General features: G+C 37.7%; 1 non-coding gene across 1 annotated transcript; it reads right to left on the bottom strand.

Annotated features, from left to right (window-relative positions):
- Nucleotides 1-14,909: 14,909 nt before the first annotated feature.
- Nucleotides 14,910-15,016, bottom strand: LOC127902929 (small nucleolar RNA R71). Its single transcript, XR_008055567.1, has one exon. It is a non-coding gene; the product is annotated as a small nucleolar RNA R71 (small nucleolar RNA).
- Nucleotides 15,017-19,891: the final 4,875 nt, after the last annotated feature.

Below are 19,891 nucleotides of genomic sequence, written 5' to 3'. Positions count from 1 at the left end.
TAAACGGTTAACCGATTAATACCAGAGAGCAACATATTGCCTAAAGCTCTAACTGTTTATGAAAAACGGAAAACACAAAAGATGGGAAGGCTACTGGAACTTAACGGTCAACCGTTTATTTAAACGGTTAACCGATAACATCCATAATCACTGATTAACAAAACCGGTTAAGGCTAAATTGTTTTGCAGGTTACTGGAAACAAACGGCAAACCGTTTATTACAAACGGTCAACCGATAACATCTAGAATCACTGATTAACAAAACCGGTTAAGACTAAATTATTTTGCAGGTTACTGGAAACAAACGGCGAACCGTTTATTACAAACGGTCAACCGATAATATCCAGAGAAGTCACTTCATGCAAATCCTTAACTGTTTACTTTAAACGGATGACTGATATTCATCTTGCAGGTCTCTGGAATTTAACGGCGAAAGGGTAATCCTAAACGGCAAACCGTTTATTTGAAATTTGGCCCAACGGTAACTTTTGACCAGCCTAAACGATGAACCATTAATGGTTAACGGCGAACCGTTTTCGGATCGACAGTTTGCAACGACTAATTTTTCAGCTCCAGATATAAATAAGCTCATTCAAATTCAAAGGAGGTTGATCACAACACGACCATTAAGCTTATATTCGAGAATACAATTTTCATAGAGCTTTAAAATACATTCTTGCTTCATCTATTCACATATTGGGTATCATTGTGTAATCTTATATATTGTGAGAGGCAAAACAAATCTGAAATCTTTTGTTTTGAGTGATTGTAAGTGTTGGGATACACTTGGGTTAAAGAGATTGGGATAATCTCTTGTTGTAAAGGTTATTAACACCTTGGAAGTCAAGTGTAAGCATTTGAAGCCTTGAAGGCTTGCTTAGTGGAATCCTTAAGCTCGGAAAGCTTGGAGGCGTGGACGTAGGCAAGGTTGGCCGAACCACGTAAAAATCTCAATGTTTGAATCTCTCTTCCTTTATCCTTTTTGTTGTGGTTAATTCATTTGTTATTGCTTTGAATTTGTTTCATATTTGCATTGAGTTTTTAATTATAAATTGAATAATTTTTTAGAATTCCAATTCACCCCCCCCTCTTGGGTTGCATAACTAGTATTTCATTTGGTATTAGAGCAAGGTTCTCTTGTTAGGACTTAATCGTCTAGAGTAAAAGATACATGGCAACCCTAAATGACTCAACCTTTAGAGAAGGGCAATCTACAACTAGACCACCGTTCTTTGATGGCAATGACTATGCTTATTGGAAAACTAGAATGAGAATATATTTGCAAGTCTTAGATTATGAAATTTGGGAAGTTGTTTGTGATGGTCCTTTCATGCATAAGTTTAAAGATGAAGTAGGAGATGATGTTCCTAAACCATCAAGTCAATGGAGTAAGTTAGAAAAGAGAAAAATGTCTCTAAACTCCAAGGCTATGAATGCTTTGTTTTGTGCCCTTGATAAGAAAGAATTCCATAGAGTATCTAGTTGTGAAAGTGCACAAGAAATATGGAATAAACTTGAAGTTGTCTATGAAGGGACAAATCAAGTTAAAGAGTCTAAAATTAGTAGATACACTCGCCAATATGAGTTGTTCCAAATGGAACAAAATGAAAATGTGTATTCTATGTATACTAGATTCACAGACATAGTTAATACCCTAGGTGCCTTAGGGAAGACCTTCTTAAATAGTGAGAAAGTTAAGAAAATCATTAGGTCACTTCTAAAAGAATGGAGACCTAAAAGAACCGCCATTGAAGAGGCCAAAAATTTAAATACTTTACCTATTGATGATTTAATTTGTTCTCTCATTTCATATGAAGAAGACTTGGCAGCAGAAAAAGGAGATGAGGAGAAGAAGAAAAGTATTGCTCTCAAAGCTTCAAAATATGAGAGTGATGTAGGTAGTGAACCGGATGATGAAGAGTTGGCCATGCTAGCAAGGAGGTTCAGAAAGTTTTTCAAGAAAATTGGAGAGCGAAGAAAATTCAGAAACTTCAAGAACCAAAGGGAGAAGAAAGAGGTAATCACATGCTATGAGTGCAAGAAGCCTGGCCATATAAGATCGGAGTGCCCACTTATCAACAAACTCAAGAAGAAAGCCATGGTTGCAACATGGGATGATAGCGAGGAAGATTCAAGTGATAAAGAAGGGTTGCAAGAAGTATCAAAACCTAGCGCTTATGGCAATAGGAGAGGATGATAATCTCAATGAGGTAAATGATCCCACCTATGATGAATTGTATGATGCTTTTAAAGATTTGCATAATGAGTTGATGAAGATTGGTAAAAAGAATGTATGTCTTAAAAAGGAAATGGTGAAAGTTAAAAATGAAAATGAATCTTTAAATGCAAAAATTGCATGCCTAGAAGTAGAGAACAAAATATTACATGATGAACTTGCATTATCAAATGAGAAACCTAGTATCTCACATGAGCATTTATAATCACACATAGATGATTTGAAAAATGAAAATGAAGTGCTCAAGAAAAAGAGTAATGAGTTGAATGAAATTGTTTTGAAATTTACAAATGGGCAAAAGATGTTGGATAATATGCTTAACTCACAAAAATGTGTTTTTGATAAAGGAAGACTTGGATATAACCCTAACTTGAAGCAAAAGTATTATAAGAATTATTTTGTTAAAGCTACCTCCACAAATGATCATAAGATTGTCTGTCATTATTGTAATCAAAATGGTCATATGAAATATAGATGTCCCATGAAAAGGAATGCATATTATGGTGTCAAATGTATTTGGGTTCCAAAAGGAACCATTGCTAACTCTCAAGGACCCAAAAAACTTTGGGTACCTAAAACTTGAGATTTTCTTTGTAGGGCTTAAAAAAGAAGAAAAATAAATGGTACTTGGACAGCGATTGTTCAAGACACATGACCGGAAACTATGCATGGTTCTCAAGCTTCACCAAAACTGAAAATGGTGGAGACGTATCTTTTGGAGACAACTCAAAAGGAAAAATTCTTGGAATTGGAAATGTTGGTAAAGTCTCTTCAGCTCTAATTGAGAATGTATGTTTGGTTGAGAACTTGAAACATAACTTAATTAGCATTAGTCAATTATGTGACAAAGGTTATAAAGTTATCTTTGATAAATTTAGTTGTGTTATTGAGAACTCATGTGATGGCAAAACCTTGTTTGTTGGTAATAAATGTGGTAATGTTTATATCATTGACATAGAATGTGCATCTACTCTTGATAATTGTTTTTCCACATTACATGATGATAGTTGGCTATGGCATAGAATATTAGGACATGCAAGTATGGATTTGATTTTGAAAATTTCAAAAAATGATTTAGTTAAAGGTCTTCCGAAAATTGGTTTTCAAAAGGATAAGATTTGTGAAGCTTGTCAATTTGGAAAACAAATCAAAACCTCTTTCAAAAACAAAAACCATATCTCTACTTCAAAACCACTTGAACTTCTTCACATAGATCTATTTGGACCATCTAGATATGCTAGTCTAAATGGCAAATATTATGCATTTGTGATAGTGGATGATTATTCTAGATATACATGGGTATTATTCTTAGCCAATAAGGATGATGCTCTTGATGCTTTTAAAGTGCTTTATAAGAAATTACAAAATGAAAAAGGGCGTGATATTATATGCATTAGGAGTGATCATGGAGGAGAATTTGAAAATTATGCATTTGAGAACTTTTGCAATAATCTTGGCATTAAGCATCAATTTTCATCACCTAGGACTCCACAACAAAATGGAGTTGTTGAGAGAAAGAATAGGTCTATTCAAGAAATGGCTAGGACCATGTTAAATGAAAATTCATTACCTAAATATTTTTAGGCCGAAGCCGTCAACACCGCTTGCTATGTTTTAAATCGGGTGTTGATTAGACCTCATCTCAATAAAACTCCCTATAAGCTTTGGAAAGATAGAAAACCCAACATTGGTTATTTCAAATGTTTTGGATGCAAATGTTTTATCTTAAACACAAAAGATAATCTTGATAAATTTGATCCAAAATCTGATGTTGGCATCTTTCTTGGGTATTCAAACTCAAGCAAAGCTTATAGAGTTTATAATAAAAGAACCTTAGTTGTGGAAGAATCCATGCATGTTACGTTTAATGAGTCTAACCCCTCCTCTGCGGAGAAAGGAGTTGCTAATGATGATGCAGATGGAGACTTACAAGAAGAATCATCAAAAGAGGTTCAAGAAAATGCACCACAAGAAAATCAAGAGGATAGACAAGAAGAACAAACCAATATGGAGCTGGAGCAACAAGAAGGTATTTCTCAAACACTCCCCAAGGAGTGGAGGTATGTCTCTTCTCATCCTAAAGATGTAATTTTAGGAGATCCCTCACGAGGTGTTACAACTAGATCATCTCTTAAGAATACTTGTGAGCATAATGCATTTATCTCTCAAATTGAACCCAAATCCTTTGCGGATGCGGAAAATGATGAATCTTGGATTATGGCAATGCAAGAGGAGTTAAATCAATTTGAAAGAAACAATGTGTGGGAATTAGTTCTTAAACCGGAACATCAATCTGTCACAGGCACTAAATGGGTATTTAGAAATAAGATGGATGAATCCGGGGTGGTTGTAAGAAATAAAGCTAGATAGTGGCTCAAGGTTACAACCAAGAAGAAGGAATTGATTTTGATGAAACTTTTACACCTGTAGTAAGGTTAGAATCCATTAGGATGTTGTTAGCATATGCATGTCATAAGGATTTTATTTTATATCAAATGGATATCAAGAGTGCTTTCTTAAATGGATATATTATGGAGGAAGTTTATGTGAAACAACCTCCTAGTTTTGAAAATGAAAAATTTCCAGATCATGTGTATAAGTTATCCAAGGCCTTGTATGGTTTAAAACAAGCACCTAGAGCTTGGTATGATAGGTTTAAAAACTTCTTGTTGGATAACAACTTTTCGATGGGAAAAACAGACACAACTCTTTTTGTTAAGCATAAGAACCAAGACATACTTATTGTTCAAATTTATGTTGATGATATTATTTTTGGTTCTACTAATGAGTTGTTGTGTAAAGATTTTTCATCATGTATGAGCCAAGAATTTGAGATGAGTATGATGGGAGAGTTGAAGTACTTCATTAGACTTCAAATCAAACAAAACGAGGAAGGAATTTTCATAAACCAAGCCAAGTATGTGAAAGATCTACTCAAAAGATTTGGCTATGATAATGGAACAACAAAAAGCACTCCTATGAGTACTACCATCAAGCTCGACAAAGATGAAAAGGGCAAAGAAGTGGATATCAAAATGTATCAAGGTATGATCGGATCTTTACTTTATTTGACTACAAGTAGACCTGATATCATGTTTAGTGTATGTTTGTGTGCAAAATTTCAATCATGTCCCAAGGAATCTCATTTGCTTGTTGTTAAAAGAATTTTTCGTTATTTAAGTGGAACCATAGATATTGGTCTTTGGTATCCTAGAGGAACTCATATAGATTTAACATGCTATTCGGATGTGGATTTTGCTGGTTATAAAGTTGATAGGAAAAGCACTAGTGGAACTTGCTATATTCTAGAACACTCATTTGTTTTATGGTTTAGTAAGAAACAAAATTCTGTTGCACTTTCAACTATCGAGGCTGAATATATAGCTGCCGGAAGTTGTTGTGCACAAGCACTTTGGATTAAACAAACACTTAGAGATTATGGCATTAATCTTGAACAAATTCCTATTAAGTGTGATAATACTAGTGATATAAATCTTTCAAAGAATCCCATTCAACACTCTAGAACCAAGCATATAGAAATTAGACATTACTTCTTGAGAGATCATATTCAAAAAGGAGATATTGCATTAGAGTTTATTTCTACGGAAAAACAACTTGCCTATATTTTCACAAAACCACTTTGCGAAGAACAATTTTCAAAAATTCGGCATGAACTTGGGATGATGAAATTTTCGCATTAATGTCTCTATTCATGCTATTGAGTGTACTGAATTGATTGACTTAGTTGTGATCAAATATTTATGTAATGCTTGAGCTTGATAGTCAAATGATGAATTTGCCTTGTTAATTCTTGATTATATGAATTAAATTGGTTGAAAACACGTTCATGAATCATGCATTAAAATGGCTCATAAAATATTTTCAGATCAATTAAATGATCTTGAAATATATTATTTACTGGCCAAAAATTAAATCAAATGTGCAAAATTACAGATAAAATAAACGGATAACCGTTTCCAATAAACGGTGATCCATTTTATTCCAGAAACGAGATTATGTGTCTGTCTGTTTACTCTTTCACTGTTTGCTACAATCGGTGAACCGTTTGAAAATAGAGAGTCCTCTAACAGTTACTCCTTAGCCGTTAAGCACTTAAACTTTCACCGTTGCCCTTTCTTTAGCCTCTGGAAGTTACCCCTTAACCGTTTAAATAAACGGTTAAGCATTTTTGCGATTATAAAACTGTTCAAAGGTTTTTCTTCTCCTTCTCCAGCTACCCTTTCACCGTTTCGGCCATTGTTGCGCAGCCGAAGGTTTCTCTGCCTTCAAAACCCTCATTTTTCTTGCTTTTCTTGCCAGATCAAACCTTCAAAATCATTTCTTATCACCTTTAGAGCAATTTCACCGATTCAAAACTCCAAATCAAGCCCAAAATTCAAAAATCCCAAATCTAAACCCTAATTGCCGCGGGTCGGGTTTCTTCGTTTTTAATCCGATTCTTTCCCTTCTTCAACCAAATTGAGCATCCAACTCACATCCTCTATTCATTCTTTAGTAAATCATCGATTCATTTTCTTCTCATCACATCTCTCCCGCATTTTTCACACTCCATTGTGTTTCTCCATGGCTGAACCCCCTCGGAGAAATCTCCGGCGAAAATCCATGCCTCCAAGGAATACTTTACCACCACGGGAAGTCTCTGAATTTGCAAGCATTCACTTCCCCACACCTTCCTTGGCCAAGCGGTTCGAAGAACGCTTTGATGGTCGAAAGGTACTTGACTCCTTCTTTGTTGACATTGATGATTTTCGTAACTTAGTTGTATGTGGTAGAAGCATTCGGGATATGCTTCAGCCTTGGGAGCCTGTCATTAACCTTGATGACCGAGTTTATCCAAATTTAGTGCGAGTCTTTTATTCAAACATGGAAATCTCCGATACTCGCCCAAATAGGATAGTCACTCAAGTCAGCCGTGTGCCAATAGAGTTTGATGATGCGGATCTAGCTGACTTTCTTGGTATCTCTAGTGAGGGGCATGATATATACACCTCTAGGAAAGCCCTTTTCTTTGACAGTTTTTGTCATATTGATGGCGTCCGCAATATATGTCGTCGTCGAGACTTGTCTGATGAGATTTGTTTGCTTCCTTTTCGGTCTCAACTTTTACCCCTCCAAGTTCGCATTCTTCACACTATTTTACAGCACATAGTGACACCTAGAAAGGGTCACTCGGATGGGGTTACGAGGTTGGACATTGGCTTACTAGATAGCCTACTTACAGACTGTCCCATTAACCTCGGATATGTTATTGTGTGGCACATGTTGAGTACTCCTGCGGTCAATCACCGCTTGCTTCTTTATGGCAGTATAATTATTAAGATACTGCGTCGCTTTGAGGTGCCTCTTCTTGATACTGGACATATGGAGACTAGATGGATTGGTCCCGAGGCCATGACTAGTATCGGTTTTTCTAGGAAGAATGGAGAGTGGATAAAGACAAGCAACTCCAAAAACTGGGATACCTTGATTGCTCCAGAGGACGATCGGATGCTCAATGATATCTATCCTCCCAATCAGCTTCCTGACTTTAGATTAGGAGCTCATCATCATCCTCCGCGTCGCCGTTTGTCCCTCGGCCTCCAGCTGACTCTGACTCTGAGGAGCGTGCGATGGATGTTGACATTCCCTCCTCTTCCGAGCCGCCTCCTGCTCCTGAGCCATCTGCTGTTCCTGAGCAACCATCTGCCTCTATGGGCCTCCAGCTCCAGTTCAGCCCCCTGCTTCAAACGTTGTGCAGCAGTTGATTGCTGATGTTCACCGAATTTCAGAGCGCCAGCGGCTGATTTTTGATCGGTTGGACACTGTTTCCCGTGACCACCAGCAGCTACGTTCTGACTTTCAGACCTTCCAACAGCAGAGCATTGATCAGTAGCTTGAGCTTATCACTGGACATCGCACTCTTCTCTGCTATTTCGGCTATGATCCGGGGAGCACATCTTCTTCACCTCCATAGTTTCTGGGTTCTGTTTTCGCACATACATTTCATATTTTGTTGTTTGCATGTTGCCATTTATATTTTTATATACACTGTTCCCTCTATATGCTCTTTCTGGATTTTGATGACATATGTTTGTGATGTTCTTGCTGATTGGATGACTTGGTTATTGGTTGATGAAATTTGTGGTTTATTGGATATTGAAGTGTTGGTTTGTTTGTTCATGGTGTTGTTGGGTTGTTGAAAGATGAAGTTGGTGTTAATCTATTTTGGAAGTGTTTTAATCTCCTTTTGTATTAGTGGTTTTGCTCATTTTCAAGGGGAAACTCTGCCAAAATTTTCGCTCGCCAAAACCGGGTAACTTCTTTAACGGATCTACCAAAATTTTCTTTTTGATGATGAAGGGGGAGATAATTGGGGAGATTTAGAATGAATTTAAAAATGTTTTCTTGAGCAAAAATCTTTGGACATTTCTAAATTTGGCCATACATTTAGGGGGAGCACATATTAAGGGGGAGCTAAATATTGAATGAAGTTTGTCATCATAAAAAAGGGGGAGACTGTTAACATGAATATGTTAATAATATTGATTTTGATGATAACAAACTTTAAATATTTTTTTGATAAAAATGTTGGAGCTATTCCTTAATAAATGAAAGCCTTAATAATCATTCCATTCATTTTTGATAAAAAATAGACTTTCAAATTAGAAAAAGATTCTGTGCAAAATTTGGTTTAAAATGTAATTCTGGAAATAAACAGTAAACCATTTTTCTTTAAACGGTTAACCGATTAATACCAGAGAGCAACATATTGCCTAAAGCTCTAACCGTTTATGAAAAACGGAAAACACAAAAGATGGCAAGGCTACTGGAACTTAACGGTGAACCATTTATTTAAACGGTTAACCGATAACATCCAGAATCACTGATTAACAAAATCGGTTAAGGCTAAATTGTTTTGCAGGTTACTGGAAACAAACGGCGAACCGTTTATTACAAACGATCAACCGATAACATCCAGAATCAATGATTAACAAAACCGGTTAAGGCTAAATTATTTTGTAGGTTACTGGAAACAAACGGCAAACCGTTTATTACAAACGATCAACCGATAACATCCAGAATCACTGATTAACAAAACCGGTTAAGGCTAAATTGCTTTGCAGGTTACTGGAGACAAACGGCGAACCGTTTATTACAAACGGTCAACCGATAATATCCAAAGAAGTCACTTCATGCAAATCCTTAACCGTTTACTTTAAATGAATAACTGATATTCATCTTGCAGGTCTCTGGAATTTAACGGCGAAAGGGTAATCCTAAACGGCAAATCGTTTATTTGAAATTTGGCCCAACAGTAACTTTTGACCAGCCTAAATGGTGAACCATTAATGGTTAACGGCGAACCGTTTTCAGATCGATAGTTTGCAACGGCTAATTTTTCAGCTCCAGATATAAATAAGCTCATTCAAATTCAAAGGAGGTTGATCACAACACGACCATTAAGCTTATATTCGAGAATACAATCTTCATAGAGCTTTAAAATACATTCTTGCTTCATCTATTCACATATTGGGTATCATTGTGTAATCTTATATATTGTGAGAGGCAAAACAAATCTAAAATTTTTTTATATTTGCATTGAGTTTTTAATTATAAATTGAATAATTTTTTAAGAGAGGGGTGACTATGGACGTAGGTGGGAGTAGTGCCCAATTAGGGGATCTGGGGCTCAACGAGTTCATAACATTGAGAGAGATAGCTAACGAGGCACGAGAAAGGGCAATGCATGACAACCACCTTGCACGAGCTAAGAAATGAACAAAGAGGAATTCACAAAGAAGGGATGAGAAGTGGCGAAGTTACACCGGGGTACGTTAATAAAAGGAACAATGGTGAAGGGACCACCTTGATGAGAGGTTGAACCATTGGGAGGCCTGGTGGTGGAGTCGGTGACCAATCTCTATGGGGAGGAAGTCATGAAGGAGGGGATCAATCCCCTAGTAGGCAGAACACGGGTAATAATGATAGGGTTGCGAACGCTGAGGAGAGGGAACTTCGAAAACACCTGCGTGATGTCGAGTAAGAGCGAGACCAGGTGGTGGAACGTGATCCTGGTCAAGCATTGTAGCTGGAGAAAGAAGTGCGGAGACTAGCGCAGATCATAGACGACATACATGGGCGTAGTAGAGCACCCGGTTGGAGAATAATACTAGACAGTGAATCCCCCCTCTCAGCAGAAATCATGAGTGTTGTTATCCTCAAGGACTTCTGTTTCCCCGACCATAAATACGTGGGGCAAACCAACCCATTGGTGCACATAGAGCGTTAAAATGACATAACCGGAGTGTAGGGATTATCCCAAGCCTAGAGATGCAGGGTGTTCCCGCTGACTTTAGAAGGACAAGCATGTGAGTGGTGCCGAAGGCTTCCTCGAAGGAACATCAGAATATTCGAGCAGATGTGCTAGGAATTTGCAGAACAGTTTCGGGGGGCAATGGCACCGGAAGATGATATGATGGAGCAGACGAGTATGAAGCAAGGAGAAAATGAGACTCTTTGGGAGTTTATCAAAAGATACCATCGTGTTGTCCTCGATCTTGGACTCTTCAATTATCCTCAAGCCTTGACGGGGCTAAATGAAAGAGTAAGGATAAGGCGCCTGTGGTACAACATAAAGAGTCTAGTAGTTCAGTCATATTCCACGGCCTATGAGCAGGCCAAGAGGGACATTGAAATCGAGGAGGAAAAAGCGGCACGAATTAAGACGGACCAACTGGAGGGGTTGGGGAAAAAAGAAAAGAAAGTCCCAGCGGGAAGCGGGCCAATTAAGCATAAGGACCACCATGCCCCAGGTAGCAGTGCGAGAGGCCGGGTTTCCTCTTACCAACCTTATCAGAGGCCACCCAATATCAGCGTAGCGGGATGCAGCCTCTTTGTTCACCAGCCAGAGATTCATGGGGAAGGCTTGACCAGATGTACATGCATCTTTATGATCATCCCACGATGACTCACCACCCACAGAGTATGAGAGCTAGCATACCAAATGCATCGATGCCCCTTCCTGCTCAAAATAACTCACTTCCTTGAAGACGCCTCTGGACGAGGTGTACAATGCAATAAAGAATCATGGTTTGATGTATCACCCTACCCTAATAGCGAAAATGGCCAGCAGACAAGATAAGGACTGATTTTATGAATTCCATGGCACCCATGGTCATACCACGGCCCAATGTAGGGATCTCAAAAATCAGATGGAAGATTTAGTGAGGAATCATTACTTGGATGAATTAATAGATGGAGCTATCCTGATTGCAGACTCATCTTGTGGAGCAGAGAAGAGTGCAAGAAATACGGGCCACGAGTAGCCCATCGTCAAAGTTATCGTTGGGGGCCCAACGTTGGCGGGGGATTCCAATAGATCAAGAAAGAACTATGCTAGGTATGCCATGACTAGAAAATAAGTATTTTTTAACACTTTGGTAGCCAAACGAGCAAGGACCAAGGAGGTGCCGATCATGTGGACGGATGAGGATGAAAAAAAAGTGTTATACCTAGACGAGGACACGCTTGTCATTGAAGCCACCGTCACTAGCAAGAAGTTTGACCAAATCTTTGTAGATACTGGAAGTTTGGTCGATGTCTTGTTTAAGTCAACTCTGGAGGAAATGGGAATAGTATATTTGAGGATAGATCACACTAATACATCCTTAGCGGGGTTCAGTGGAGGAAGGCTAAACCCCTTTAGCGTAGTCGAGCTACCCATCACGATAGGCTCTGCCGCATCAGAAAAGACTATGATCCTGGATTTTGTTGTTGTCGATAAGGAGAGCCCTTACCAGATAATTCTAGGCCATCCCTTTTTGAGAGTAAGTAAGACAGTGCTCTCTAATCATTACTTGACTTTCAGTACCGAGTGAATGGGGTAATTGTGGTGGTACGAGGAGACCAGAGAATTACTCGAAGCTGTTACTCTACAACAACAAAGGAGGCAATGCAAATTACCTCGCTTGACACCCGAGTAGAAGTTAAGAGTGGCAGACAGAAGCCAGTTGAGGAGCTGGAAATAGTCAACTTGGAACAAGGTGACTTAGGAAAAATAGTTAGAATTGGGTCGAAATTTAAAGAAGAACTTAAGTAAGAGCTGATACATTGCTTGCGACCTCAAGCTGATATATTCGCTTGGAGGCATGATGACATTACATCACTTCTTTACATTACATCACACAATATATCATTATCTCTAAGGAATCTACTTTACAACTCACTTCTACAATTTCTACATATGGGTTATTTTCTATCCAAGTATCCGAATCTTTTTCTAAAACAGCAAGAGGATTTTTATAATAATTATCAAGAGTTTGGTCAAAATTAGCAATCGTGGAAAACTACCATATAACAAATGAAGTCTCCCGTGTAACTACATGTGACACAACACACTTGTCACTTATTAAAAACACGGTGCCACACCTTTCAAAGAAATATTTTCTATGTATTTCTTGATCAAATAACCTAGCTTTGGGAACACAGACTTTCTAGTCTCCTATATTGTTTCTGTTGTAGAAGATCCTTTTCAACGGCGACCACAGAGCATACTTTATTATAGAAAGGCTTAGGAAACTCCTTTTGGGAGTATGATAACTCTAGGAAATAAGTGTTATTACATCAATTCTAGACTTGAATCAAGATCACTTAGAGAACAAATAAGTGTTTTTATTACATTTTGGTTACATTTTGCATAAACATTCATTTTAGTCGAGACATTTAGATGAGCAAGAGGAGGAAAGAAGTTGGCCATAAAAGAAGAAAAGCACAATCGGGAATAATGCAGTGTTGTTGCGGATGTTAGAGCAACCCGTGCTATAGCAAGCTGGGAGCAATGCGGGAGAAAACTTAGGCGCGGGAGAGCGCATGTTTCCTAATTTAACGCATGCACGCTCATGGGCTTTTGTTTACCCTAATTTGCAATATAAAAGGGAGGCATGCACCACATAAAAAGGCAGCAAGGGAATTATCATTATAATAATTACAAGGAAAGAAGAAAAAGATCATAATTGAAGAGTGTTGTTTTGGCAACATTGGAGAATCGTGCATAATTATTTGGATTTGTCTTTCACCGTGCTCGACTTATATTTATCTTCTTCCTTTAATTATTTTGATGTATTTCGATATTAATATATTTATGTTTATTTTTCTCATTCAGAATATGAACTAAATTTACTTGTAGTTGAGTGACAAATAATCCAATGGGTTCTTAACTGTTCTTTTATGTTATGGTATTGCTGTAGCCTTTTACTCTAGTAGTTTTTATGAATATAACTGTTATTTCGGTTGACCACCCATTTAATAGCTTCAGTTAAGATAAAGCAGCAAAATGGCATGTCTTAGCGAATATTATTAGAGTACTACTTGATCTTAAGTCGAGTTTCCTGGATTAAGTTATCTTGAATCCCATAAAGGCAATACTTGAAGTTAAGATTTGTGACGCACTAGACATAGGTGTTCACCTTGTAGGGTGGAAAGATTAAAGGTTATAATGTCGTACCATAAATATATTAGCAACTGGTCATTGTTAATAGATTTAAAGGTATGAGACTTCCAACATGCGATAGCTGAGGATGCAGATTTATTCTGCCCAGTGCTGCAGCACTTGTTGTAACAACTGGTGCTAACTTGATAAACAACAGTCACCCCATTAGGAGAGTTTGATCTCTCAACTACTATAATCTCAATTGAATCTTAGACACATTTAACCTAGTTTATTTCATTACAATATTGTTTTATTTAAATCTCTCGCGGTTATTAATTACGATAGGAATTACTTGACAATTGTTTGTTTCGGTCTTAAGTTGATTTGCACTATTATGATTGCTTTAACATTTCGAGTAACATCAATCCCTGTGGAGGAGATCTTGATTATTCATCACTTTATTGCTTGTTGTGTATACTTGCACATTGGCATCGGTAGTAATTGCTTATAAAATTAACCAATAAGTTTTTGGCGCCGTTGCCGGAGATTGATTGTTTATTTTTGAAGTGTGAAGTAAATCTTGATAGCGCCAAATTTGATTTGATTCATTCTATTTATTTATAGATCGGTACATGCATGCGCAAAGACATATCTGTTGTATTCCAATTCGATCCTGAGATTGAAAGGACTGTCAGGAGACTGTGAAGAGAACAAAGGAATTCAAAGACTATTTCAAGCATGAATAATTTGCAGGATGCGGGGAATTTGAATCCTCACGGGCCCTTACAACCAGTCAACATTCAAGAAGAGCAGAATGAACATGCTAATGGGAGACAGCCAGGCAATAACAATATTATTTACATGGCTGATGACAGAGACAGAGCTATAAGAGACTATGTTGTGTTAACTCCTCAAGTTGTACACCCTGGCATCATCAGACCTAAAGTAAAAGCTGCAAATTTTGAGTTGAAGCTAGTGATGTTTCAAATGTTACAAACAGTTGGTCAATTCAATGGATTGCCAAATGAAGATCCTTATCTCCATCTTAAATTGTTCTTGGAAGTAAGTGATGCTTTCAATATTGCTGGAGCAACACAAGATGCCTTAAGGCTGAGGCTCTTTCCTTATTCCTTAAGAGATCGAGCAAGAGCATGGTTAAATTTGTTACCATCTGATTCCATCACTACATGGAATGAATTGGCTGATAAATTCCTAATGAAATATTTCCCATCGATAAAAAATACAAAGTTGCGGAATGAGATTACTTCCTTCCATCAACTTGAAGATGAGAGTTTGTACGAAGCTTGGGAAAGATTCAAAGAATTGCTTAGAAGGTGTCCTCATCATGGTATACCTTGTTGCATTCAATTAGAAACTTTTTACAATGGGTTGAATCCGAGTACAAGGTTAATAGTGGATGCTTCAGCAAATAGAGCCCTGTTATCCAAATCTTACACTGAAGCTTATGAAATTCTGGAGAGAATTGCCAATAATAATTATTAGTGGCCTTCAGCCAGGCAACCAACAACAAGAGGGTCAGCAGGGGTACATAATATAGATGCAATTACAGCTTTATCAGCACAGGTAACCTTATTGACTAATATAGTAAAAGCCATGACATCTGCTCCAACAACAGTAAAGCAAGTTGCTGAACTTTCTTGTGTATATTGTGGTGAAGAACATGACTTCGATAATTGTCTTGAAAATCCAGCTTCAGTAAACTATGTGGGTAATTTTAATCGACAACCTCATAACAACCCATATTCAAATACTTACAACCCTGGCTGGAAGCAACGCCCAAATTTCTCATGGAGCAGTCAGAATCGAAATGCTCCAGCATTAAATGGACAAAATAGAAATACACAACCACCTGGTTTTCATTAACAAAGTCAAGGGCAAAAACATATCAGTTAGGATCCAATCATTTCACTGGAAGCACTGATTAAGGAGTACATTACAAAGAATGAAGCAATTGTGCAGAGTCAATCTGTATCCTTGAGAAACCTAAACCAAATGGGACAACTAGCCACAACAATGAGCAGCAGAACTCAAGGAAACATACCTAGCAACACAGAAGACCCTAGAAGAGAGAGCAAAAAACACTGCAAGGTAATTAATTTGAGATCCGGAAATAATGTTGATACCCCAGTTGATGTGACCAAAAATGAGATGAAATTCAATTCAGCACAAAAATCACCTCAAAATGGAAGCATGTTACAACAAGCCTCCCATCAAGACACTGGTTACATGAGCCAAGCTACAACAACTACAGAGGAAATTCAATCAGAACGTGCTGAAAAAGAAGTTGCAACACCAATAGCCACAACCTGCACCAAACCAAACAAACAAAGTTTGATATCTCCTAAAGCTACTCTGCAGTTTAGACATCCACCACCTTTCCCATAAAGGTTCCAGAAGCAAAAACAAGACAAGCAGTTCAGTAAATTCCTGGAAGTGCTGAAGCAATTACATATAAATATACCTTTTGTGGAAGCTTTGGAACAAATGTCAAATTATGTGAAATTTCTAAAAGATATCTTGGCACGAAAAAGAAGGCTGAGAGAGTTTGAAGCTGTTGCTTTAACACATGAAAGCAGTCATATGCTCTAAAGTAAGATTCCTACAAAAGTGAAAGATCCATGGAAATTTACAATACCCTACTCTATAGGAACTAGGTATGCTGACAGAGCACTTTATGACTTTCGAGCGAGTATTAATTTGATGCCATTATCTGTATTTAAGCAGTTAGGAGTAAGGGAGTGCAGACCAACAACAGTCACTCTGCAATTAGCTGACAAATCTCATGCATACCCTGAAGGAAAAATAGAGAATGTACTGGTAAAGGTTGACAAATTCATCTTTCCAGTGGATTTCATTGTACTAGACTTTGAAGCTAATAAAGAGGTGCCCATTATACTTGGAAGACCTTTTCTAGCAACTGGAAAAACTCTGATAGATGCACAGAAAAGAGAGCTCACCATGAGAGTGAATGATCAGCAAGTTACATTTAATGTACTAGAGGCTATGAGGAACCCTGATGAAGTAGAAGATTACAATTTCCTAAGTGTAGTGGATTTTATTGTAGCAAACAGAATGGACAGATGCTGCAGTAATGCACTTGACAAAGTCACCAGCTTTGAGGATGTCGAAGAGGAAGATGTTGCAGCAATTTAGACAGATTAGATGGACAACAAGCAATCTGATAGGCACAACAGGTTTATTAAACACCTGAATCTTTTAGACAGGGAAGTAAAAACAACTTTATCATCTATTGAATCACCTCATAATCGTGAATTAAAACTGTTACCTTCACATTTGAAGTATGCGTATCTTGGTCAAAACAACATACTCCCTATAATCATCTCTTCTACTTTGGATGCAGGTCAAGAACAGAGTCTAGTAGATTTGCTTGGCAAATATAGAAGAGCAATTGGATGGACGATGGCAAATATAAAGAGGATAAGCCCATCAATATGCATGCATAAAATCCTGTTGAAGATTGCTCCAGCAATTCGGTGGAGCACCAGAGAAGGTTGAACCCTATTATGAAAGAGGTGGTGAAGAAGGAAATCATCAAATGGTTGGATGCTGGAATCATATACCAAATATTAGACAGTTCATGGGTGAGCCCAGTTCAATGTGTTCTAAAGAAATGAGGGATAACAACAATAAATAATGAGAAGAATAAACTTATTCCTACAAGGACAGTGACTGGATGGAGAGTATGTATGGATTACAGGAAGCTCAACAAAGCCACAAGGAAAGACTATTTCCCATTTTCATTCATAGATCAGATGTTGGACAGACTTGCTGGAAAATAGTACTATTGTTTCTTATATAGGTATTCAAGCTACAACCAGATGGTTATAACTTCAGAGGATCATGAGAATACTACATTTACTTGTCCTTATGGAACATTTACTTTCAGAAGAATGCCATTTGGGTTATGTAATGCTCCAACAACTTTTCAGAGATGCATAATGTCTATATTCTTTGATATGGTAGAGCAGACTTTAGAAGTTTTCATGGATGACTTCTCAGTTTTTGGAGAAACATACAATGATTGTTTACACAACTTGGAAGAAGTTCTTAAAAGATGTGAGATGACCAACTTAGTACTCAATTGGGAAAAGTGCCATTTCATGGTGCAATAAGGAATATTGTTGGGTCACAAGGTATCCAAGAATGACATTGAGGTAGACAAAGCCAAGATAGAGGTAATAGATAAACTGCCACCTCTAACTTCAGTAAAGGGTATTAGGAGTTTTTTGGGTCATGCTGGATTCTACAGAAGATTCATCAAGGATTTTTCCAAAGTAGCTAAACCACTATGCTCATTGCTGGAACATAACAAACCTTTTCACTTTGACAAAGATTGCCTTCAAGCATTTGGAGCATTAAAGAAAGCTCTGATCACTACTCCAGTAGTTATATCCCCAGACTGGACTTTACCATTTGAATTGATGTGTGATGTTAGTGATCATTCTGTGGGAGTAGTATTAGCGCAAAGAAAGGATAAGGTTTTTCATTCCATATACTATGCAAGCAAAACTTTCACTCTAACATTTGTGTAGTTTCCGGTGTTCGTCTTGACGCCAGAGATGACCATGTCAATATTGATGGTGCCTTTACAACACGTACCATTGAGAGAGTTGCTGGTGAGAGTGCTGGAACAACCACTGAACTAGCTGTTGTAACAAGAGCAAGACGAGCTATTGACTTAGAACAGACCATCCAGGCACTCAGCACCAGTATAACTCAATGTGCAGAAGCTCAGCAGAGAGAAAACGATTAGTTTTGGAGTTATCTACAGCACTTGGACAACCAACTACACCAATTTGCTATGTACATGAAACGCACGCACCAGAACTTCCCTGATTAACTGCTCTAGCAGTATAATTTTGACACCAACACCACAGGTGCTCCAGCAGAAACCAGTGAAGAAGCCACTGCCACAGATGAACCAGCAGAAGAAGCTGCAACTGAACCACAAGCAGAGGTCGAATCAGAAAATACTAAACCATCTAACCCACCTGATGACGAAGGTGACAAGTTTGAGACTGATAGCTCACCCACAGAGGCAGAGGACAATTCGGAGAAAGAACGTGAGGAACCAACCATCCCACCCCAGTCCAAAACCAGGAAAAAGCACATTATTCACGAAGAGGATGAGGAAGACCTTGAAGAGGAACCGTCTATTCCAGTCCTTGCGAGCAAGGGAAAGGACAAGGGTAAAGCAAAAATGGGAACACCTTCAGCCTCTGAAGATGAAATGGAGAATCGTGCAGAATTATTTGGATTTGTCTTTCACTGTGCTCAACTTATATTTATCTTCTTCCTTTAATTGTTTTGATGTATTCCGAGATTAATATATTAATGTTTATTTTTCTCATTCAAAATATGAACTAAATTTACTTGTAGTTGAGTGACAAATAATCCAATGGGTTCTTGACTGTTCTTGTATGTTGTTATGGTATTGTTGTAGCATTTTACTCTAGTAGGTTTTATGAATATAATTGTTATTTCGGTTGACCACCCATTTAATAGCTTCAGTTAAAATAGAGCAGCAAAAGGGCATATCTTAGCGGATATTATTAGAGTACTACTTGATCTTAAGTCGAGTTTCCTGGATTAAGTTATCTTGAATCCCATAAGGGCAATACTTGAAATTAAGATTTGTGACGCACTAGACATAGGTGTTCACCTTGTAGGGTGGAGAGATTAAAGGTTATAATGTTGTACCATAAATATATTAGCAACTGGTCATTGTTAATAGATTTAAAGGTATGAGACTTCCAACATGCGATAGCTGAGGATGCATATTTATTCTGCCCAGTGTTGCAGCAGTTGTTGTAACAATTGGTGCTAACTTGATAAACAACAGTCACCCCATTAGGAGAGTTTGATTATTCAACTACTATAATCTCAATTGAATCTTAGACACATTTAACTTAGTTTATTTCATTACAGTATTGTTTTATTTAAATCTCTCGCGATAATTAATTACGATAGGAATTACTTGACAATTGTTTGTTTCGGTCTTAAGTTGATTTGCACTATTGTGATTGCTTTAGCATTTCGAGTAACATCAATCCCTGTGGAGACGATCTTGAATACTCATCACTTTATTACTTGCTGTGTATACTTGCACATTGGCATTGGTAGTAATTGCTTATAAAAATTAACCAACAGAGTATTGGCTCTGATACCAAGTTATAAAGACAAAA

The sequence above is a fragment of the Citrus sinensis genome, chromosome 5 (genome assembly GCF_022201045.2).
Source record: "Citrus sinensis cultivar Valencia sweet orange chromosome 5, DVS_A1.0, whole genome shotgun sequence".
In the NCBI taxonomy this organism is placed as follows: Eukaryota; Viridiplantae; Streptophyta; class Magnoliopsida; order Sapindales; family Rutaceae; genus Citrus; species Citrus sinensis.
This window is presented reverse-complemented; position numbering and strand designations above follow the sequence as displayed.